Source organism: Vombatus ursinus, unplaced genomic scaffold (genome assembly GCF_900497805.2).
Source record: "Vombatus ursinus unplaced genomic scaffold, bare-nosed wombat genome assembly UNPS02014816.1, whole genome shotgun sequence".
Taxonomy (NCBI): Eukaryota; Metazoa; Chordata; class Mammalia; order Diprotodontia; family Vombatidae; genus Vombatus; species Vombatus ursinus.
Genome location: NW_020954594.1, coordinates 20,986,477 through 21,010,809, shown reverse-complemented (window position 1 = coordinate 21,010,809; position 24,333 = coordinate 20,986,477). Strand labels below are relative to the sequence as shown.

At 37.1% G+C, this 24,333-nt stretch overlaps 1 pseudogene; it reads right to left on the bottom strand.

Annotated features, from left to right (window-relative positions):
- Positions 1-457: 457 nt before the first annotated feature.
- On the bottom strand, positions 458-20,106 carry LOC114023058 (annotated as a pseudogene).
- Between the last annotated feature and the right edge of the window lie 4,227 nt (positions 20,107-24,333).

Here is a 24,333-nt window from a genome sequence, read left to right as displayed (position 1 = left end):
AAGGTCACAGGTCACCTGATTCATGTTGAGGAAGAAACTTTTCTACAAACATTCCCAAGAAGTGATCATATATTTTTGAAAGGAAAAAAATGTCTTTGTGCATAGGATATAACAAAATTCCAGAAAACTCATAGTTAAAAAGGTTAACTCCTTCACCTATCACTTGTCTCTGCAAAAAGTTTATATGAAACATCCATCCAGAAAAAAACAAACAATGTGCTCTCTCCCTTGAAATGTCATCTAAGTTTTTCCAGGAAGACCTCTGTCAAGTCCAGACTCAAGACACTCACTAGTTGTATGACCCTGGGCAAGTCACTTAACCCCAATTGCCTCGAAACAAAACAAAACAAAAAATAAATAAATCACATACACACACACACACCCCCCAAAAATCTGTGGTCTGCACGTTTGTTTTGGAATGTCCTTCCAGAAGGTCTTTCCATGATAACATGACAGGCTAAAACCTGGGAAAAGAAAATGGGTAGAAGCTTTTCAAACTTCATCTTCTTTCTTTGTTACTTGTTGTCTCCTCTTCCTCCTCCTCAGCCTCCTTGGAAATCACCTCAACCTCTAAAATTTTCTCAGCCTCTACCATCAAAGCCACCTAGGTCTCCTCTCTATCCCCTTGTCCATCATGGAAGCCCCCGCTACTATCACCACCACGATGACTACTACTTTACCTCTAAAGCCATTGAGCTAGGCCCAGTCCAGAATTACTTTCCCCATCTTCCATGGCCTCTTTCACAGATTCAGTCTCTTCCTCTGAGATGAGGTCTATTAAATCAAAACCCTTTAAATGACCCTTTCACCCTGTCTGTGATTAGCCGGGCACCAACAGAGCCATGAAATGAATCTTTCAGTGTTTCTTCTGTTGTGTCTTTAGAGAGATCTTTGATGAACAATGTGTCGTAGGACTGGCTCCTTGGTGCTGCATTAGCTGTCTTCTGTCCCTTTAGCTCCATCCAGATGGTTCTGCCTTCAATTTCTATATTGTTACAAGACTTTAAAGCTTCTTTCATAGCTTCTCCAGAGGCAAATTCAATGAACTCACGCCTACCATTTAGATTGGTTGTTTTGGGGCAAGAGCCGATTGACAGTCACCTTCACAAATACTTTCTGCAGACTTTCTTCAGTGGTACTGTAGGTGAGATTATTTGGCATCAGGGTCTTTTAAATTTGTGGGCTTGCTGTTATTCCTTCTCCAGGAATTGTTCTTCCCACCTCTTGAATTCTCTTGCCCTTGACTTTTATTCCCTGTGTAGTTTAGAATGAGCACCTGACCATTAATCTTGATCCCGTTTCCTTCCAAGGCCTTGTCCACATTTGCTTCTGTCTTAAATTCAACATACGAAATTCCCTTGGGTATCCCATTCTTAATGCAGACCAGTCTAACTTCAATAGCATCTTCAAACATTTTCTTGAGTTCCCGCTGAGTTATTTTATAAGGCAGATTCTTAAAAAAGAGCATCTTTGCATCTTAATCATTTTTTGTTTTCCCATTTCATTTCAGAGAAAAGCATTTTGGAGCCACTGAGTTCCAGAGCTTTTTCCATGTCTTCAGCTGATTCAAATTCCACATAGCCAAACTTCCTGGTGGCACCAATGTGGACATCCAAAGCCATAAGATCCTGTTTACAAAGAAGCCAATGATGATAGTTTTTTAGCTCAGCTTTGATGAAGTTCAGGTTATTAGTGAAGAGACTGAAATGAATAGATGCTTCAGCTTCCAAATTCTGTTTCTTGGCTTCAGGAGCTTTCTGTTTGCCCATTTCTTTTTTCCTCTTCCTTGGTGCATCTTTAACAAAAACTTCCTCTTCTTCATTCTCCTCAGATTCCTTGACTTTCCTAGGGGCAGCTCACATAGAAGCATCCTTCCCTTTGGCACGTATGGTATCCACAACTTATTATTCAGAGTCACCATCTTTTTCATCCTCATCACAATCATCTTCCTCCTCATCATCAGAGTCTTATTTAACTGGCCCTTTGCTGGTTAAGACTAAGATGGAAGACTGGTCCAACACTTTTGAAAGACCAATCAATGATAGGCTGCCTCAGAAGGTAAGTTTCCCTCAGAAGGTAAGTTTCCCTATCTCAATTTTAGTTAGCCCTAATTGTTATAAAGTTTTACATTTGCTTCTTAGAAACCTACACAAGTGGCTTTTACTTCTTTCCCGTGAAACTTAAAACAAAAATATTTTCTTGTCCAGGTCAAAACCCCCAGTTCCTTCAACCAATAATATGGCATTTTTTTAAGGCCCCTCATCATCTTGGTTACCCTCCTCTGGGACTTTTCAGCTTATCAATGTCAATAAACAAACATTCATTAAACACCTACTATATGTCAGGCACTTTTAATGCACTGGGTATGCAAATAAAAAGACTGAAGCAATTCCTACTCCCCTTTATAAAAAGTTGTAACCAGAATTGAACATAATACTCTAGTTATAGGCAGAGTAAATGGCCTATTGCACACTTCATATATTTATTCATCATGGATACCATGGCTCTCTTAACATAGCCTAAAATGGAATCAGCTTTTTTGTTTTGTCTTCAATTAGCTTTTCTGTTATGTCATTTTTGGCCTATGTTACGCTTCCACTCCGCTAACACTTCCAGATTTCTTTCATATAAACTTGTTATCATATCATGTTTCTCCCATCCTGTACTTGTGCAGGTTTTTTGTGTTTGTTAGTTTAATCTTAAGTACACAGTACATTAGAATGACCACCCTATCAGCATTAGAATCCTAAATCTGCTACTTACTACTGTTGAAGGAATTTCTCAGCCTGACTCTTTGAAAATCCAAGAAGAATTTCACCCACCAGCAGGTCCACAATATTGGAGGTCAAATAAAGTAAGCTGCAAAACTGACAAGAATAGAAATTTATTAGCCCACTAGGGAAAAGTGCTTGCTGCTGGCAGCTTCGCCTCCATTGGCTACACATTTGGCTGATATTGCATTTTCAGGCCTTCCTAGAGGACATAGCCAATCAACAACATTAAGTGGCCTTTGATTGGACCGATGGGATATAGTCTGTTCTGATGGGAAAAATTGGCTGGAAAGTCTCTGCTTTGCTTACAAACCTATAAACTCATAAATTTAATTCAAGAACTTCCTTGATCAAACTCAAGTCATACCTCAGGTTATGGTGCTAATTACTGGCTGGCTGTATTGGCAAATGCAAGCCTTTATCCTAACCCAATATTCCTCCATTTAATCATTATTACAATGATTGTTTCAGGAAAATGTGACAGTTTATAGAGTTTATAGAGTTAAGATTGTTTGCTTAGAGTATTACATGCAGTTAGTTACCTTTCTTATATACATAAATGTTTTTATATTAAACATGTCATTTAAAAGCAGCAGTAGTTCACTCTCTACTATATTCCTTTCTTCTCCTAATTGCATTAGAAAACTCTAAGACTCCTGCTACAATGAGATAATACAATTCCTAGTTGTTCAAAGACATTTGTCTAAACAATGCCTAAAAGGGACCCGTTATCTTACAGTAAAATGTGCTTATGTGTCATTATTTCATTTCACCACAGCTAATGTACTTTTGGCATTCTGAGTTCTGTTGTAGGTATAAGGAAGTCCCTTAGTGATGAATCATTATATACTAAATTCCCAGTGAAGAAGGGGTTAGGCAACCAGAAAAGAAAATGAATATGTTTTTTGGATTAATATGGAATGCTTGTGTGTAGAAAAATGAATCTTTTTTTTAGCTGTTGTGACTATTTCACTTGATTGTAATGAGGAACTCAAGTAGAATGAATTACTTGATGTTTACAAATCACTTTAAAGGTATAAACAAAGACCTAGATGGTTTGATAGGTAGTGGTTGATGTCATCTCTATTGTTTTGAATTTCAAATCCATATTCATCATGATTCATTATGAATTTCCTGTCAAACTGGATACTCTTCAATCAGGAGAGCTGGGTGCTAAAGTAGCAGTTCCCTCAGAGCAGTGGTTCTCAAAATGTGATTCAGGGATCCATGAGGATCCTTAAGACCCTTTAGGTGGTCCATGAGATCAAAACTATTTTCATAATAATGATGATGTGTTCATTTTTGATATGGTAAATATTGATAGATATAACCCCTATAAATAAAAGCTCTTAGGAAGTATCCTCAATGATTTTTAAGAGTGTAAATGGGTTCTGAAACCATAAGATTTAAAAACTAACACTTTAGAATTTAAGACATGGTTTGTAGTGTTCTTTATGGCAGTGGGTGAGGCTGTGGAAGAGATGGTACCCTGAAAGGGCAGACCATAGAATTGATATATTTAATTGTTAGAAAGTTCTTCTCTATGAGTAGCTAGGTGGTATAGTAGATAGAGTGTTGGACAGTGAGTCAGTACGATCTGAGTTCAAATCCTGCCTCAGTTACTTACTAGTTGCTTGACTATGGACAAATGACTTACTTTCATCTGCCTCAGTTTCCACATTGATAAAATGAGGATAATAATAGCAACTACCTCCCCATTATGTTGTAAGGATACAATAAGATCACATACATATAACACTTTGGAAAACATTAAGGTGCTATATGTGTTAGCTAGTATTACTAAAAAAAATATATATATATGTATATACACACACACACACACACATATATATGAGAAGAGAGCAAGAGAGAGGAGAGGGACAGGTTTCCAGCTAAAAAAGTCTTATGAGGCAGCTGATTCTGAAAGTTGGCCCATGGTCCCAAATTCTGAACTTCCTGATTATAATCTAATACACCACCATTCTCTCAGTAATCTAGGCCTGCAACCCATGGCATTCTCACCTCTTTACTCTCACTCATACCTCCCTTTCCCTCCCCACCACAGTGGAAGAGTGTTTTCTCAATAGAAGTTTCCCACAGATATTTCTCTGGCCTTGGAAAATCCATGGTTCTCAAACATAAAGCTATATAGGAAACAATCTTCAGAAATGCTGGCCACCATACTCAAGTAAACTCAATTCATATTCGATTCATATTTATTCAGTGTCCACAGGAAATCTTGTACTATACTCAATCCACTATGGCAGATGAATGTGCATTACATCTTTCGATCATCCTAAAGGTCACCTTTAAAATGCCATAATCCCCAAACCAATCTCATAAGCTCTAAATCTGGTTTACTCCTCAAATCTGAAAGTGGGCAGAAGATATACATTGGGGAATGATTAAACAAGTTACGGTACACAAACGCAATGGAAAATTACTGTGCTGTAAGAAACAACGAACATGATGAAAATAGAAGCACAGAAAGATTTATTCAAATAAAGAACTGATGCAAAATAAAATAGGCAAGACTAAGGTGATGACTGTAGCAATGTACATAGAAAGAACCACCAAACAGTCAAATCTGAATGTTTTGAAATTTTATGACCCAGTTTAGCCCCAAGAAAGAGATATGAAAATACACTTTTCTAAGCTGTTTTGCAAAGGAAGAGGGTTTTGGATGTGGAACACTGAATTTACCAGACTTTTTTGATATGTGAGTTAGTTCTGCTAAACTGTTTTCCTCCCTTATTAATCTTTGTTGTAAAGGTTTGCTCTCTGGAAAGGAAATAAGGAAAGGATAAATTGGGAAACATAGTTGATGTAAAAACAAAAGACATCAGCAAAAAGGATTTAAAATATTTTTTAATTAAATGAACAAAAGAGCCTACCAGAATAAGAATGAAAGACTATCATGATGTGAAATAAGGGTAACAAGATAGTCAAGTTATTTCATCTTAAGGTGGACTGGGGTGGTGGGAAAGTTGCCAAATTTTCCTCTAAGCTAAGATTAGCATCATTATCAGCAGCAGCAACAGCATTATTGACATGCTATAATGCATTAATATTTGTGATTCTCATTAGAACAATCCTGTGAGGCAGGTATTACCCCTATTTTAAAGAGCAAGTACACTGAGGCTCAGGGAACTTGCATGACTTACTCAGGGTCACATAGCCAGCAAGAGGAGGAAGTAGACTTGATCTCAGGTTTTCTGATGCTGTGAAGGGTAGAACCCAGAACAGTATAATAAAGTTGAAGGTCTTTGTTTGGGGCTTTGATTATTTCTTCTTGGCAGGACCATATCTACCTATACTTTTTTTACTTTAGCATTCCATTCTTCATTTTGTTAGCAGGGCTATAGCAGGTAGCAGAGTTTAGGTCTACAGGAAATCAAAATGACCTCGTGTTTTAGTCCACCATCTGAGTCACTATATAAAAGTAGTGATGTAAGTGTATGGAGAATCCTATAAACATAGGTGTCCCATGCAGCTGTATGATGATGGCTTCTAAAGGTACATATTCTCAATTGTAAGAATCCAGAATAAAAATACTTTCTGCCCCAAGGAGAATGTTCCACTAGGGAAGACAGAATGTCAGAATGGAAAGGACACTAGGTCAGAAGCAAAAGACCTAAGTTATAATCCCAGATCTTCCACTATCCAGCAATGTGACTTTTGGAAGATAGATTTTTTTTTTACTTAGGCCTCAGTTTCCACATGTATAAAATGATAGTGAATCAAAAAAGTCTTTAGGTTCCATTCCATTTCAAAATTCTAGAAAACTGTTTGAAAAATGTGACTTATATTAATCAAAAGAGAATTACATAAAGTGGGTGCTTCGATGACAGTTTCATTGTAATAGTTATTTATGAGCATGTAGATCCTAAATGTTCTTCCTGAAAATTTTTTTAAAGGAATTCTGGTTGAGATGGCTTCATGAATGGTTTTAAGCAAACTCCAATCCTCTCCTAGTTCCATTCCTGATTCTTTGAACTTTTCCACCATTCCCTAGCAGCCTTCTCACCTTGGAAGATGCCTCTATCCCTTGGGGCCTTCTCACCCTGGAAAATCTCTGTGCTCCTGCAATGGCCTTCTCTGATTGTTGAGTCTTCCTCTATTCCTAACCACCATTTTGATGAAGTGCCCAACATAAGCATGCTAACTCCCTCACTCTTCTCCTGGTTTTGCGTGAGTACCATCCCCTTTCACTAGCATATTTCACTTTCATTTTATGTGTAGTCTTTCCCCGTTACAAAGTAAGCAGAAGCAATTATTACAAAGTAAGAGAAGCAGAGAATGCCTCTCTTTTTGTTTATGTTTGTATTCCCTGCAGTTAGCACAGTGCCTGACTGAAGAAAGTACTTAATAAAAGCTTATTGACTTGACTTGAAAAAGAGGGCCAAATGAAATAGAGCCTTAAAAGAAAAAAAAAAAACTCCATTGAACTACTATATCACATTAAGGATGTGTTATAGGACCAGTATTTACCTAACCCAGCTTCTTTCCTCTCACATACAACCTGGGGAGGCTTTACCTAAAAGAAAAAAACAAAAAAAGTTGCCCCTGGGACCTGATAGGCCCCAGCTTCCTGGTCATCTGGGAACATAAAAGTCCCAGCCACTCTAAGACCACATGAGTCACCCTACCGTGATGACTCACTGACCAGATTCATGCTCATGAGGAGTCAGGCACAGCTGTATCTACCAAAGGGGAAGCTAAGTGCCACTGTATCCTTGCTGTGTGTCCTTGCTGTGTTAGGGCAAAGTAAACCTTCTTCGCCAAATGTTCAATGACTTAGAAGTGCTTCATTTCATCTTAAAAATGAACCTGAACTAAGAAAGTACTACCATTAGAACTGTACCTCCAACAGAATGGTACAGAAGAGACAGGCCATTCTAGGAGGTTTAAGCCTCTCAGTAATTGAAAGCTTAAGGCAATTGGGCCAATGGCATTTTGGAAGTGCCATCTAGGAGACCATCCTGAAAACAGCTCCAGCTCCTTGGGGTGGTAGAGACATGAAGTCAGAAGCTAAAGACTTCTGGATAGGTGACTGTGTAGGAACCCCAACAATAGCAGCTCAATTAGGGTCTGGAGGGGACTTAGGAGGCTAGCCTAAAACAAGTGTTATCTAAGACAGTCTGTGCCCTGAAGCCCCATGCCTCACTTAGGTAATTGTGCAAGGAAATAGATAAAGCCAATAGAAACAAAGATGGGATGGGGTGAAGCCCCGCAAGAGGGGCAGAAGCCGAGTTGGACTGAGACAGAGGGCAGTGCTTAACTTCCAGCTCTAGCCCAGGGCTTGGGAGAAAGTAAGGCTCCCCAAGCAGCCTCTCTTATTCTGGGACTACAAAGTCACTGATTCCTGAATACGGCACATACAGAACTTAGCCCCAGTATAGCAATCTTCCCACCTAGGGGCTAGAGTGGGAGGCAACGTTTAGACCTAGCCCCCCTACCCACCAGTGCAGGAGGCAGCAGAACCTGGCTCAGGCCACAAAGCCTAATGCAAGAATTAAAGCCACATGCTTAAGTAAATGTCTTTTTTTTTTTAAAAAAAGATGAAAATAAAAATGTTTCTACAATTATACAGATTCAAATATACAGATCATTTTAAGTCTAGGGAACAACATGATGGCAACCTAAGCTCCTGGTTTCCTTCTTCTACAGCAACCTAAAACTTATTTTAGATGAAAAATTGTCTGCCTAACTTTTTATTTTTATCTATTTCTAGTTTTAACCCCTGGCCTCTTTATGGCTGAGGCAAAATTCTGCTTACTAGAAACCTTTAGACAATAAAATAGCAAATTACAGTATCTGTGGTTAGTAACATATCAGAATGGGAAGTTGGGGAAAGAGCAGAATGATTTGTTGGAATTTCCCTCAGCTGGGATCCTCATTTCTACGATACCTGTAGAGCCAAAGATTATCCTCCACGTCTCCCTTTTCTGTTACTGCTCAGTCCTCCCCTTGTGCCATGCTTGCACCAACCTTTTAAGTTCAGGCTCAGAATCACATCTTCACTTATTCTGAAACAGCTTCTCCCTTTTATACGAAGTGCTCAGGGCATGACTCAGTCTCTCCTCCACAATAGCTTTGATTAATTCCAGGTGGTGAATAGACTCTGCTCACAATCTCTTCTGATTATTTGATTTAATCAGAATAAAGCCAAGGCACTTGTACTTCATTGAGGCACTAGAATTAATCATTAATCTCTCAAAAACCAAGAACTAGCATTATCTATAACAGAGAAACAATAGAGGCCTCTCCAGCAATATCATGGATAAAGCGTCAACATTCAGCATAGTCTAGCTATAGCAATAAGAAAGAAAAGAAAATTTAGGGAATAAATATAATCAAAGAAAAAAGATGATTTCTTTTTCAGATGATATGATATAGAGAACCCCAGTGATTCTGTGAAAAACAAATGGAAATATTTAATAACTTTATCTAAGTAGCAGGATATTAAAAAATTCACAAAAATAATCAGTTTATATATAATAACCAAATATAGCATGAATAGTTAGAAGAGGAAATTCTTTTCAGAATCACTAATGAACGTATACAATATCTGGGAACTGACCTCCCAAGACATCCTCAGGACTTATATAAATTCAACTATAAAACTCTTTGTACAAAAAAAAAATCTGGAAAAACTGGGAAGCAGTCTGGAAGAAATTAGATTTAGACCAACAGAAGAGATTGTGAGCAGAGTCTAGCCACCTTCTACAATAAACTCCAAATGAACATATGATCCAAATAAAAAAGTACATAATTTTTTAAAATATAGGATACATTAAGGCAATGCCTTTCACAATTATGATTAAGAGAGAAATTATTAAACAAGGGAAAGAAATGAGCTTAAAATTAAGTAGATCATTTTGGTTCAATTAGAATTAGAAGGGAACAATTCATAATAGATCTTCACAACATATTTCTCAGATTAAGTTCTTAATTCTAGATTTATAAAGAAGTGATAAAAATATAAAAAGAATAAGACCATTCCCCAATAGATAAATGATCAAGGACATGAATAGGAAGTTTTCAAATTAAGATATATAAACAAACAACTATATGAATACATCTCTAATCACTAATAATGAAAGAAATGCAAAATCAAACACCTTTAAAATTCTACCTCACATCTACCAGATTGGCCAGAATGACAAAAAAAAAGGAAAAAGGAAAATGACAAACACTGGAGAGGTTGTGATAGGCCAAGCACATTAATGCACTGTTGATAGAGTGGTAAATGGGTTCAAAGATTCTGGAAAACATTTTTAAGCTATATTCTAAATACTAATATTTCTAGGTCAAAGGGTAGATAGAGATGTCTATAGTGTAAGCAAGGAGATCAAGGACAGAAAGAAAGGGTCCATATGTACAAGAATATTTATAACAGCACTTTCTGTTATAGTAAAAAACTATAACAAAGTATATTATATAAATTTAAGTGTTGGAAAATCTACTAAAACCTCACCATTAATTCAAAGAAGATGAGCATTGGTCTCAGTCTTCCTTTTTTTTGGGGGGGGGGTTAGGCAATGGGGTTAAGTGACTTGCCCAGGGTTGCACAGCTAGTAAGTGTTATGTGTCTGAGGCTGGATTTGAACTCAGGTCCTCCTGAATGCAAGGCCAGTGCTCTATCCACTGCACCACCTAGCGGCTCCAATTTTAATATATCTTTTTTTTGCGGGGGAGGGGGATATACTTTGTTTTTAGTTTGTTGGGAATATATTTTGTATATTTTACATACAATATACAAACTGGGATTTGGGAAATGACTGAACTAATAGTGCTAGATTGTGAGCCCCTTCATGACAGAAACTGTCTTTTGCCTCTTTTTGAATCCCTTACACTTAACATAATGCCTGGTACATAGTAGGCATTTTAAAAATGTTTATTGATTGTTATATAAATATAATGGAATTTTTTGAATCTGTCATTTGTCATAAATAAGTGAAAAATATGACAGATTCAAAGAAATATGGAAAGACATGTATGAACTGATTCAGAATAAAATGTGCAAAACCAGAAATGACTACAATTATAAGTTGAGAGGACTACATATAATTGTAGTCATATTGTGTAAGGGGAAACAACTTTGAAAAAACTCAGGAATAATGATCAGGATGCTCTCAGAAAAACCTGAAAAGACTTACATGAACTGATGCAAAGTGAAATGAGGAGAACAAAGAGAACATTGTACACGGTAACAGCAATATAGTGAAACACAACTATTCTCAGCAATACAATGATCCAATTCATCATCGTCATCATCAAAAATGATGAAAAATGTTATCCACCTCCAGAGAAAGAACTGATGGAGTCTGAATGCATATAGTAGCATACTTTATCTTTACTTCATTTTTCTTGTGTTTTTTGTCTGTTTTCTTTCACACCATGACGAACATGGAATATGTTTTGCCTGTCTACACATGTATAGCCTATATAAAATTGCTTGCCTTTTCAATGATGAGGGGAGGGAAGGAAGAGAATTTAGAACTCTTTTTTTTTAAAAAATGAATGTTAAAAATTGTTCTTACATATCATTGGGGGAAAATAAAATATCAGATCATTTAAAAAAGAAAGAAAGAACATGGAACTCTAACCAAAATAGCAATTAATCATGACTTCAAAAGATTGACTCTGAAAAATATCTCTCACCTCTAGGCAAAAAGGTAATGGACTTGAGATGCAAATCAAATATAGGCAAAGTATTGATTTAATTTGCATAACTACATTTATTTGTTACAAGAGCGAGCTTCCTCTGAGGTGTGAAGAGGAGGTTGGTTAATGTATTGTTATAGTGATGAAAACAGATTTTTAAGAATATTTTAAGAGTCATTAAGGATCTCTATTAACCCAAGTTAGGTCATTCTAAACAGAGATAGATTGCCTCCTCACACTAAGCCAGGTAAAAGCCCATAATTTCAGGGTACAAGATTAAGTTTCTAAGAGACAAAATATATGACAGAGATGGTATTTCATTGAGAGAATCTGTGAAGAAATGGAAATGTCATTAGGCTAATTCTAATGGGAAGTCTCCAGTACTATAGTTTGAAACAGGTTCAAGATTTTGGAGACCTAGTACCTAGCACCTACCTCACAGGGTTGCTTTGAGAATCAAATAAAGTAAGTAAGGCACTTTGTAAACTTAAAGCCTTATATAAATACTAGTTGTTTTAATTATATGGCATAAACAAAAAATAATTTATTTAAAATATAGATATGCATTAATATATGCATATGTAAATATATAATATATATAATAAAGTAAGCTAATTTGTTGAATAGGCAATAGGAAATTGTTCTAGAAGTATTATATTTGTAGAAGAATGTTATACCAAGATTTTGCTTCTGAAATATAGCTCTATCTGTTAAAGCTTCCAAAGAAAAAAACATTTCCAAATTGAATACTGGATTTAGTATGGGACACAAAGCTTATCTATTTGACATACCTGAGTATTTTTTGCATGTGAAATCTGAGTTGGTTGGTTCCCACGAAGTGCAGCAGATGTTCTGAGTGCCATACTAGGTGCATTTACTGCTGTAATCAGGACTGCTGACAAACCCCACATTCTCCCTGGCATGGTAGATGCTGACAACACACACATTTTCCCCTTCCCAGGCTCAATATAAAGTCTAATGCTGATCAAGCAAAGTGAGCTCCCCTTTTAGCCCAGAATTTGGCACTGCCCAGCATGCATGGTGGTGTTGACAAGCAAAAAAGGCATTTTTCTGAACCATGACCAGGTATAGAAAGCCAATGCAGTTACAATGAGGGCCTCCATGAAGAGATGGGGAATCCTTTGACCTGGAAGGAGGGAAAAATTAAAAAATAACTGTAGCCAAATATCTCAAAGAATTTAGACCAAGTTTATTTGATCATAATCAATTGTACATGGGATCAAAACACTCCATCCCTGGAAATCTTTGGGGATTGACTCACCACCACCCAAGTGGCACAACTGGTGTTTCTGAACTCTCAATATGTGGCAGACAGGGGCAGCTAGGTGGCACAGTGGATAGAGTACCAGCCCTGAAGTCAGGAGGACCTGAATTCAAATCCAGCCTCAGATCAAACACTTGACACTTACTAGCTGTGTGACCCTGGGCAAGTCACTTAACTCCAATTGACTAAAAATAAAAAAATAAAAATAAAAAAAATATGTGTGAGAGACATCTAGACAAAGCATCAATAAGATGGACCCAATTTCATGCACTGCTGTCATTCAGCCACAGGCACAAAACCTGAGGATTCTCAAAGACAGTACTAGCATCTCTGTCAATTGAACACAAGTATATTTTTTTTTGAAAGATGTGTGTTTTGTCTTTTCTGTTTGATTCAGATGTTCTAGGGCAGGAATTGTATCTCTTACAGTGTTTCCTTTTTCCTGTCATATATGAGGGATACACAATGAGCACTCAAAACATTCTGACCACTGACTGTGTGTGTAATGAAGAACAATCAGCCAGTTCAGTCAATTTGCTGAAAAGATCAGTCAATTTGATATCGATGAGGAGAAAAGGATATCAAACTAATGGGTTTTTTTTATTGTTTAAATTTTCCAAGTGGCGATTATGCCTGTAAGCTAGAATACCACACAGAGAGAGAAGTAAAAGTGATCAGAGTGTTAGTGACTATTGGTTGCTTCTTCTTGCAATTGAAATATTTAAAAAGAGTTCATGAAATGCTAGGTATCTTTCAGAACAGACCTATGTTCCTTGACTTCCAGGAACTTACCCTTTAAGGTGACATATGCATATTTATGATCCATATAGACCTGTCAAATTACAATGGGAATTTTCTTAAAAATAGGGAACTGCGGAATCATTCTGAGGGAGACCTGGAAGAAAAATCATTGGAGAGGTGGATTCATAGGCAGTTTGAGAATCCATTACTCTGGAATAATTGTGACCAAACTCTAGGGATTTTGTGTATAATAATGGATTGCTATGAACCTTCCAAGAAAGGCACAAACATATATCTCAGAGACTAGGTTGGGAGCTGTTTCTCTAGATAAGGAGGTAGCATAGATATGTTAGGACTGCTAAAGGAGAATATGAATTGAAATATATCTTCAAGGTGAATGAAACATGAAACTGGGGTAGTTCCCCTTGTGGTTTATGGTGAAATGTACCTTGATGGTGGGAAATACAGTGGTAACATGTTTTGGGGGTTATTTATTTTTATTGAATGTGAAGAAATAACATTTAGATTCTTAGAATTTAAGAGTTGGAAGTAAACTTGGAGATCACATAATACAACCTATTTATTTTTCTGATAAAAAAGAAACTGAGGATCAGAGGGTTTAAATAACTTGATAAAGATTAAACTAGTTAGTAACAGAGCTAGGATTATATATTACACAACCCAGACTTCGTAGTAAGAGACCTGAGGGTAGAGACTGGCTTTTCTGTGCTTAGAGCAGTACCTAGCATATAGCAGACGCTTAATAAATGCTTATTGACTGACTAATCAGACATAAGAATTCTCATAAAGAACATAGGGAAGGTAAATAACAATAGGGAAGTTGGTCATGGGGGTTTAATAGTCAATTGTCAATAATGATAAGAAACAAATCATTCTATGTAAAATTATTCTTTTAAGTATAGGAAAAGAGAAAGCACTTAACTGTGTAAGTATATGAGAAGTTCATTTGTGAAAATGGCAGCACCTTATGTATGTTTACTGGAACCAAAAACCTAGATTCCTATGTCTTCTTTTATTTACTGAAACTATGATTCATTTCATGAAGTTATTGATTCAACTGGTCAGAGTAAACACTAAAACAAATTGCTAGATTGTTGCCATAGTGAATTTATCTATAGCTAACATAGACTCCCTTATTTGTTCAGTCAATCAACACATATTTGTTGAGAACCTACAATGTGTGAGGCTTTGTGCTAGGTGATCAACAGCATTCCCCCAACCCCCACCCCGGGGGAAAAAAAAAGTAGATTTAGTAGGGAAAAGGAGAAGTATGGCACTCCGGGACACTTCACTAAAGAAATCCTTCCAATTTGATTTTGCCCAATCAAACACTGTTCTTTGGTCATGGTCATGCAGCCAATTCTGAATGGAGGCAGGATGACACAAGAAAAAGAGCATTGGATTTGGAGTTGATGACCTGGGTCCAAATCCCGATTCTTTAACTTGCTAATGATAAAGGCAAATAAAGAAGTTATTTAAAACATTTTTTTCTATTAACAAGCATTCATTTTCTCTCCCTCCTTCACTGGAAAAAAATTAACAAAACTCATAACAAATATGCAAGCAAAACAAATTCCCAGATTGGGCATCTCCAAAGTAGGTGAGTGTGCAAGGAAAGAAGTTATCAGTTTGTTGTCCTGCTTTTTTGGCAAGGGGTCTTGTCAGATCCTCTCACTGAAATATCACATTACCTAAATTCCTCACTATTAAATCTTTTTCATATACAGTTTTATTGTATAACCTCATTTATCTATTCTGTTCCTCTTAGGTAGTTTATACTTTTTCAAGCTTATCTTTTAATCATGAGTTCTATCCCACAAAATCTGTATAATTTCTATGAAGTCAAATGTGCCTCCCTGAAAATGGAGTCTGGCTTAGAAAATTTTTGTTGTTGCTGTTTAGTTGTTTTCAGTCATATCCAAATCTTCATGGCCCCATTTGAAGTTTTCTTGGCAAAGATACTGGAGTGGTTTGCCATTTCCTTCTCTAGCTCATTTTAGAGATGAGGAAACTGAGGCAAACAGGTTTAAATGACTAGCCCACAGCTAGTAAATGTCTGAGGCCAGATTTGAACTCAGGAAAAAGAATCTTCCTAACTCCAGGCCCAACACTCTATCCACTGTGCCACCTAGCTGTGGCTTAGAAAATATATGTGGACAATTTTCTCCTTTCTTCCTTTTCTATTTGGAGCCCTTTTGATTATATTTGCAAGTGTCTGGGTACGTATATTTTTATCAGCTTTCATTAGATACCCTAACATTAGCTAGTGGCTTCTCACTGGCACATTTCAAGCCATTGTCCAGAAATAAAAATCCTATTCTCAAACACCTTCTTCTTTGTCAAAGGTTCACTTTTCCACATCCACCTTTCTCTTCTAAAGCCTCTGCCTTCAACAAGCTTTTCATGAAGAGTATCATAAGAATTGTATTATAGGCATCTTAGAGAAATATGCCATAGACCTGACCCATAAAAGTTTCAGCAGAATTACTCAGGCAGAAAGTACTCAAATAGAACACAGGAACCATAGCTGTTTTGATCTTGGTAATGGTTTATGAAATCCATTGAAGATACAACAAAAGGCTGATCAAAGCAAGGACACCAATAATCTGGACTGTTTTTTGCCAGAGCCTGCAAAATCCTTTATTCCCCTTTACATGTCTGGCTGGAAAATAAAAGCAGATGTCTGCCACAGCCACCAAGAAAAGCCACAAATCAGAGAGATTTCAAATAAATACATTTTCTTTTTTGTGCATTTGTGACAACTGATCTCAAAGTCACTTGGGTACCAGGTATTCCTGTTGACTGGCAACTTGCCAATCCAAATTCATATATAGCCGCACTATTATCTTTCATGTAAGTGAGTTTAAGAGATGGTCCTTGCAACTGGGATTGCTGTATATTGCTTTTATTCAGCAGTTCAAGGTTCCCTTTCTGGGTGTACAAGGCGGAATAACTCAGTGGCTAGTACCTTCCTCTCTGAGATTATTTCCCAGGTACTCTGTACATATCTTGTAATGTATCTAGTTATGTACATGTTGTCTCTCCCATTAAAATGTGAGCTCCTCAAGGGCTGCAATAATTTTTACCTTTCTTTTGCTCCCCAGCAGCTTAGCACAGGGCCTAGTAAGCATTTAATAAATGCTTTTTTATTGATTCACAGGGCCTAGGAGAATAAAAACCATCCTTCTGTTATACTTGTAGGGGAGGAAGATGAATTCTGTTTCATTAAAGGTGAGTCTTGACCTCTGGTAAGGACAGACAGAGACAGAGACAGAGAGATTTATAGATATCTTTTGTTTTTACATCACTTCCATTACCAAATATAGCTTTCTCCCTTCTACTCTTCAAAAGCCATCACTTGCAATACAGGATAAAAAAGAAAAAAAGAAAGGGAAAAAAAACAAAAACAAAAAACAAAAGCAATTCAACAAAACCAACCAACACATCAACTGAGTCAGACAGTATATGCATAATTCTATACCTATAATCCTACTCCTTTACAGTGAAGGGAGGAAGTTGAACTTTTCTGTGCCTTCACTGTGCATGATCTTTGACATTATAATTGTGCAGCTTTCAGATTCTTGGGGGGGGGGTGTCTTTTCATTTATAGTGTAGTAAAGATTGTGTACTTAACTATTTTGGTTTTGGTGTGTATAATTTTACATATTATGTATCTTTCCATGTGACATCTTCATATTCATCATATCTTCTCTTTTTTTTTTATGAGGCAATCGGGGTTTAGTAACTTGCCCAGAGTTACACAGCTAGTAAGTTTTGTGTCTGAGGCCAGATTTGAACTCAGATCCTCCTGATTCCAAGGCCAGTGCTCTATCCACTGCGCCACCTAGCTGCCCTATATTCATCATTTCTAATGGAGCATAATATTGCATTACGTTCATGTGCCACAATTTAACTATACTTTAACCAATAGGCGTGTACTTTGTTTCTAGTTTTTTCTAAAAAAAAAAAGATGTTATGAATATTTTGATGTATCTGGGACCTTTCTTTCTGGGTTTGACTGCTTTAAGTAATTTGCCTAGTAGCAATGCCTCTAAGGACATGGATATTTATTCTTTTTTTTTTAACATAATTACATATTGCTTTCCCAAAGAACAGGACTCATTCACAGCTCCATCAAATGACTCCATCAGTGTGCCTCTTCTTGCAGCCCTTATAACACTTGATTATTTCTATCTTTTGTCATCGTTGCAAATTTTCTCATATTATGTGAAACCTCAGAGTTATTTTGATTTTCATTTCTCTTTTAATGATTGAGAGGAATCTTTCATATGACTGTCAATAGTTTGCAATTCTTTTGAGAAGTTTGTTCATATGCTTTGACCTTTTATCCACTGCAGAATGTCTTTTGGTCTTCTATATTTATGTTATGTACAAATCTTGGATATCAACAAATATCTTACCTGATGTAGTTTTTCCTCCTGCCTTTTATCTGAGCTACATTGGTTTCATTTATGGAAAAGCTTTTCAATTTTATGGAATCAAAATGATTTTGGGGGATAATTAATTGTTTTTTATTCCATACCAGAATGTCAAAGATTGAACAAACAAACAAACAAAAAACCCAAAACCATAGACAATATATAACCTGCTGAATACATTTTATATCCTTTTGTTCCCTTTAGGAAATCTTTCTATGCTTCAGTCTCCTCATTGTAAAATAGAAAGATTAGACTAGCTTATTTATGAACATGCAAAATTATTTTAGCTGTCAGTCTGTGTCAAATGTACAAATCTTTTGGGATCTTACCAAGTATATTTCTAAGAGCAAAAGCAAGAAAGATATTTGGCTTTTTTTTAAGTGGGGGGAGCAAATCTGAATTTGGCTAGACATGGTGGTCATTATGAACTTGCTAACCTCCAAGCTCAGCTGAATGATTTTTTCCCACAATCATCTACACTCCCTTTCAGCCTTAAACATTTGATCATAGTTAAACAGCTGCTGCACCCCTTTCACATGTGTAGACCCCTAGAATAACTATCCTTGGTTTAAGGTATTTCATGAGTCCACATACATTCAAAATAATATCTTTCAAGTCCCTATCAATTTATTACTTTTTATCTAGTCAGCCAGAGGACAAAAACAAATTATTCAATGATATAATAAGATTTTTAGTAGAAAATCTTTTCCATAAACCTAGGACATACTCTCCCATGAATACATATGTCACCAGTAGGGAGAGTAAGCATGAGATGCCCATAAGTGGGGAATATACATGGAAGAATAACTCACCTCTGATGCTTCATTCCTGACATATTCTAGTATTTCAATGCTCAGTGCATACCCCATACTCTAGCAGACTGAAAATGAGATGGCTTGGATGTCCTTGAAGAGATTTTCTCAGAAGATAATGCTAGGGTGTGATGTCCAGCAGAAATTATGTATCCTGAAGCTACCAGAGCATGGCTTATGGGAGAACAGCAGGGACCAATAGACTCCAACAGAGACATATACAGATATTCCAAGACCAGAAGGACAAATGAGTCAGTGAAGATTATATGCATCTCATTTTCAGTCTGCTAGAGTATGGTAGCTAAAATCTTCCTTTGAGGTTGGCCTCATAACTCTTTAGTCATAGTCACTACATCCAGCTAGCAAAAGCCAGGAGGAATACCCCAAGGCTAAGTTTAGGTCTTTCCTTTTTGATCACTTTATCTGGATAGAGATGAAAGCTTTCCATTGCAGATAACTGACTGGGGTTTAGCTATTTCCAAGGTCCTCTCTGGTTGAGCTTCAAATAAATTTAAGCAAGAATAAAGGTAAGCTAAGAAGTCTAGGTCAGTGTTTTCCATTCACCTAGCCCACATTCCAGTATTTATTAAACATATATCTCTCAGCAACAAAACCTGGATTGCTTTGATGAGGCGTTTTGGCTGTTAAAAACAAAACAAAACAAAATACTCTTAATCTCTGTATCTGAAAGTTTGAATAGGAAGATTCTGACTTCTAGCTCTAATATCAATACTTTCATGGAGATGAGGGAGCCTGCTTAAGACTCATTTAAATCATCAATAAATACAATTGATTAATTAACATGAGTCATTGGTACGATATTACATTTAAAGCTATCATATTATGGCTTGTCTTAGACATATAGAAATTTAATATATGCAAAGTGCTATAATAAATTATCTCATTTGATCTTCACATTAACCCTGTGAGGTAGGTAGATGTGGCTAAAGGATCTGCAGGGCAGTTGCCAGGCTACATTTCCACAGGGGTAGCTTTCCATGATAATAGCTATGATATGATATGATAAGCATTCATTTAACACCGACTATGTGCCAGGCACTGTGTTAAGTGCTAGGGATACAATTAAGAAAAAAAAAAAACCAGTCTTTGTCCTCAAGGAGTTTACAATTTAATGGAGGAAGACAATATACAAAAGGAAAAGGGGTGGGAATCCCAGAGGATACCCTGAGAGAGAGCATGATAAAGTCAGAACCATGCAGAGCAGCTGGTGGCAAAATAAAAAGATGACAGAGATTTTGGGCCCTGTGTAAAGAGAGACTATGAGAGGATTTTTTATTTGTTTATTTGTTTGTTTGTTTTTTTACTGCGCCTTTCAGCCAAGGGCACAGGACTGGAAACATTGCCATTGTAAAGACTTGGGTTTAGAGACTTGGGCTGCCTCCTCCAGGGTCTGAGGAGAGATGGTGATTAAAAGAGTGGTGGTTCAACTTACTTGGCACCTGCTGCCTTCTGTCTCTCCCTCAGGATGCTTCACTGCTTTAGCTAAGTTTGTTCACCTAACCTGCAAAGGGCAGTTGGTGAGGATGGTTGACTTCTTTACCACAGGAGTTGCTTCTCTACAAGATGGCTGTGAGTGTTGGTCTAAAAACAGGGCTTGTGGTCTGAGGGATCCTGCCATTCGCAGAGTGACTATGCCGAGCTGCCTCTTGCTGGCTGTTGGTCAGTTGTTGTTGCTGGTGGTGATGAAATGGGCCCCTCCTCTGCAAGGATCCCTCCCTTCAATGATGACTGCAGGGCTGAGCTAGAATCAGGTGTGGTGGTTGATGGGACAATGCTGTTCAAAAGGCTCTTGGGCTCAGTGTACTGTGGTGTCTTCATCAGGGTCTGAGATCCATATGGCAGTGATTTGACCTACCTAGCACAAGATGCCTTCCATCCCTCCCTCAGGGAGCCTTGTTCCTTCATCTAAACTGGCCCACCTGACCTGTGTTTTGGCTGGAATAGCTCTCACATTTCTATTTCTCAGTGACATACTCATCTGTACACCACTATTGTGTTTTGTCTCCATAGCCAGGTCTCTCTGGCTCTAAAGTCGCCACTTATGAATTTCATGCAGAGCTACTGTTAGTATTATTGCTGCTCATCTACTTTTACAAGGCTACCTTCCTCATCTCTACTGAACTGTTGCTGCCATCTGCTAAAGCTGGCTTCATCTTCCTCAATGAGAGTAATATTGCTCTTTTTGTGGGATTGCCTTGGCCATCAAAAAATTTTAGTTCTTTTATTTTTCAAACCAGAGCCACAACCAGCTGATACAGAAAAGAGATCTTTGAGTACAAAAATTTCTCCCCCACCTCCCCGATCCTTTCTCCAGATCTCATCTGCTCCCCCAGTAGGAATGCTCCCAAACTCACTTGATATTAAGGTTGATGTGAGTAAATTCCTTTTAATTCCCATCATGCCCCTATCTAAAGCTAGAGCAAAAGTTACCCTGGAGGTTCCAAGAGTCTCAAGGAGAACTGATGTGACCCTGGGTGGATCTGATAAGTTCTTGTCTGTGAAGACCCAGGTCACTGTACTCCTTCTCTTTACCTAGTAAAAATTTGCAATCGGTGTTTGTAGGTGTATATCAAACTGATTCTCATATAACAGAGTTACATGCATGCTGCTCCACATACAAAGGTCACATGCAGTTACTTAGTAACAATCATTATATCACAAAAGTTCATACACTAAACTAAATGCAGAGATCATATGTAACATATGACTTCACATATTATAGTGACATACAAAGTATACATTGCATACTCCACTAGTTAGCAACAGCTGACAACATGTGTAATTTCAGCCTATTCACCAGATAGTCCAGGAATTTTTGTGGTAACCCACCATCAACTCTATACAACTTTGTGACCTCAGACCCACTACACTGTAGTCCCAGCCCTGAACTTGTTCAATGCTGAGGCTGAATGCTACTAACTCCCACCCATAGTGTCATACGTTTAGAGGTAGAAGGACTTCATAGGCCATTTATTCCAAATCCCTCAGTTTATAAATGAAGTAACTAAACCCAGAGAAGGTTATGTGATTTGTCTAAGAAATGGTAAGTTAATGAGACAGGAGAATATACCAGATTTTGTTTGAGGCCCTCAGTTCTCATGGAGATGGAGTATTAAGCAGGAAAGGAGCAGCCTCTGCATTCAGTCTTTCTCCATCCCCTCATCTAGCCAGAGGTCTCTGTCTTTGATTCTATGATGCTATGAATAGTGCAATTATTCAGGAACCAAGGGTTCATGAAAGGAAGTAGTGGGAGATGAGTTTGAAGAATGTGAGCAAAAGAAAGAAAGAAAAGTCCCAGGAATATGGTGTTATCTAGATTTCTCCCTAGTGCCACTCTAAAGAATTTCAAACAAATTACTTTAGAGTTATTTTTTTTTAAAGGACTGTTCAAACACCATAGTTGTCTCTAGAAGGCTCAATGGGGACTCATCTCATAAATAGCCCACTAGAAATAGTGCATCCCTGATAACTCAGGAACCTGAGGACTAAGAATTATATAATCTACACCTGTTACTGGAGGGCAAAGGAGAAAGAAGGGAAAGAGAAAGAAAGGGTCCACAGGAAGAAAGAGTTATAATTAAAATCCTGAAATATATGAACTCAAGTCAGCTACAGAGATTTTGAACTATAACAGCATTTTAAAAATAATTTAGTATTTTATTTTCCCAACTATATGTAAAAATAAGTTTCAACATTCTTTCTTTAAAATTAGGTTTCAAGTTTTCTCTCTCCCTCCCCCTCACTGAGAAGGCAAGCAATTTGATATAGGCTATACATGTGTAGTCATGCAAAACAAATTTCCATATTAGCCATATTGTAAAAGAAAACATAGACTAATGTAAAAACCCAAGAAAAATAAAGACAGTAAAAAAAAAAGTATGTTTTGATCTGTATTCAGATTCCATCAGCTCTTTCTCTGGGGATGGATGGTACTTGTGAACATATGTCCTTCAGAGTTGTCTTGGATCATTATAACAGTCTTTTTTAAAGTTAAATTTTTTTTCTATTAACAAGCATTTATTTTCTCTCCCTCTTATCTCTCATTAATTGAAAAGAAGAAAAAGAAAAAAATCCCTTTAAGAAATAAACAGAGTAGGGGCAGCTAGGTGCTGCAGTGGATAGAACACCAGCCCTGGCATCAGGAGGACCTGAGTTAAAATCTGGTCTCAGACCAGACACATTTACTAGCTGTGTGACCTTGGGCAAGTCACTTAACCCTAATATGTGTGTGTGTGTGTGTGTGTATGTGACACACACATATATATTTTGTAGAAATCCTTATAGTCCTTTTCCAGAAAGGTATATCTTATTCTACATCCTGAAGTCAATACATCTCTAGAACCCAGTCTTCAGTGTCTCTTGGAAGACATGGTCCTAGGACAGAAAGTTACAACACTCAACATAGCTTTAAAAAAACTATTGAATTTGATCATAAAAATTAATTCTCAAAGTGTTATGTTAGGGCTCAGTGATTTGCAGCATTTTTATATATGATAGAGCTGGAAGAGAACTTAGATATTACAACCCTTTACCTGACAATTGAAGAGAGTGTAAAATTGAACTGGTCAAGATTGGGGAAGGAGGAAAGAGTTAGAGAAGAGATGATAACCTAGAATATAAGAGAGATGGAGGGATTGTAGATTCTGATGAGAATAGAGAAAAGAAAAGAGAAGAAAGGAAATCTGAGATATTCATACTTAGGGAGGAGGACAAAGAAGGAGGAAGAAAGGAGACAGAGGGATGATCAGAAAAGTAGAAATGAGATACTATATCATATAAGTCAAATGAGGAGAGAGTATTAAGGAAACAGTTAACATAAAAAATTCCAGAGAAATATTAAGGAAGACATGGATCCTAAAATCAACTTCCTAGTAAACCTAAACATTTTTTAATTTAAAAAGATATTTATGTATAGCTTTTGTTTTTATAACACCTGCATCTCCAAATATATCTACCCCTTCCTTTTCTACCTAGCAAACCACTCTTTGTGACCAAAAATAAATAAATAAAGAAGATAGAGAAGGCAGGAAAGGAAGTATTTCAGCTGAACTACCCAATGTAGCATCTGAATCTGACAATATATGTGGGGTCCCACACTCATAGAATTCTTCCTTTTGAAAGAAGAAAGGGAGATACATTCCTTCATCTCTTCTTTGAGGATAAGCTTCTTCATTATCATCATACAGTGTTGAGTTTTGTGGTTTGGTATTTGTTATATAGATATAAAATATATAGGCAGCTAGGTGACACAGTAGATAGAATGCCGGACCTGGAGTCAGGAAAATCTGAATTCAAATTGAGTCTCAGACACTTACTAGCTGTGTGTGACCCTGGGCAAATCACTTAACCCTGCTTGCCTCCATTTCCTTATCTGTAAAATGAGCTGGAGAAGGAGATAGGCAAACAACTCCAGTAACTTTGCTAAGAAAACCCCAAATGTGGCCAGGAAGAGTCAGACATGACTGAAAATGACTGAACAAAATATATGTGTGTGTACTATTTTCCTAGTTTTACTCCTTCACTATACTTCAGTTCATAGAAGTCTTCCCACACTTTTTTTTATTCTTCATATT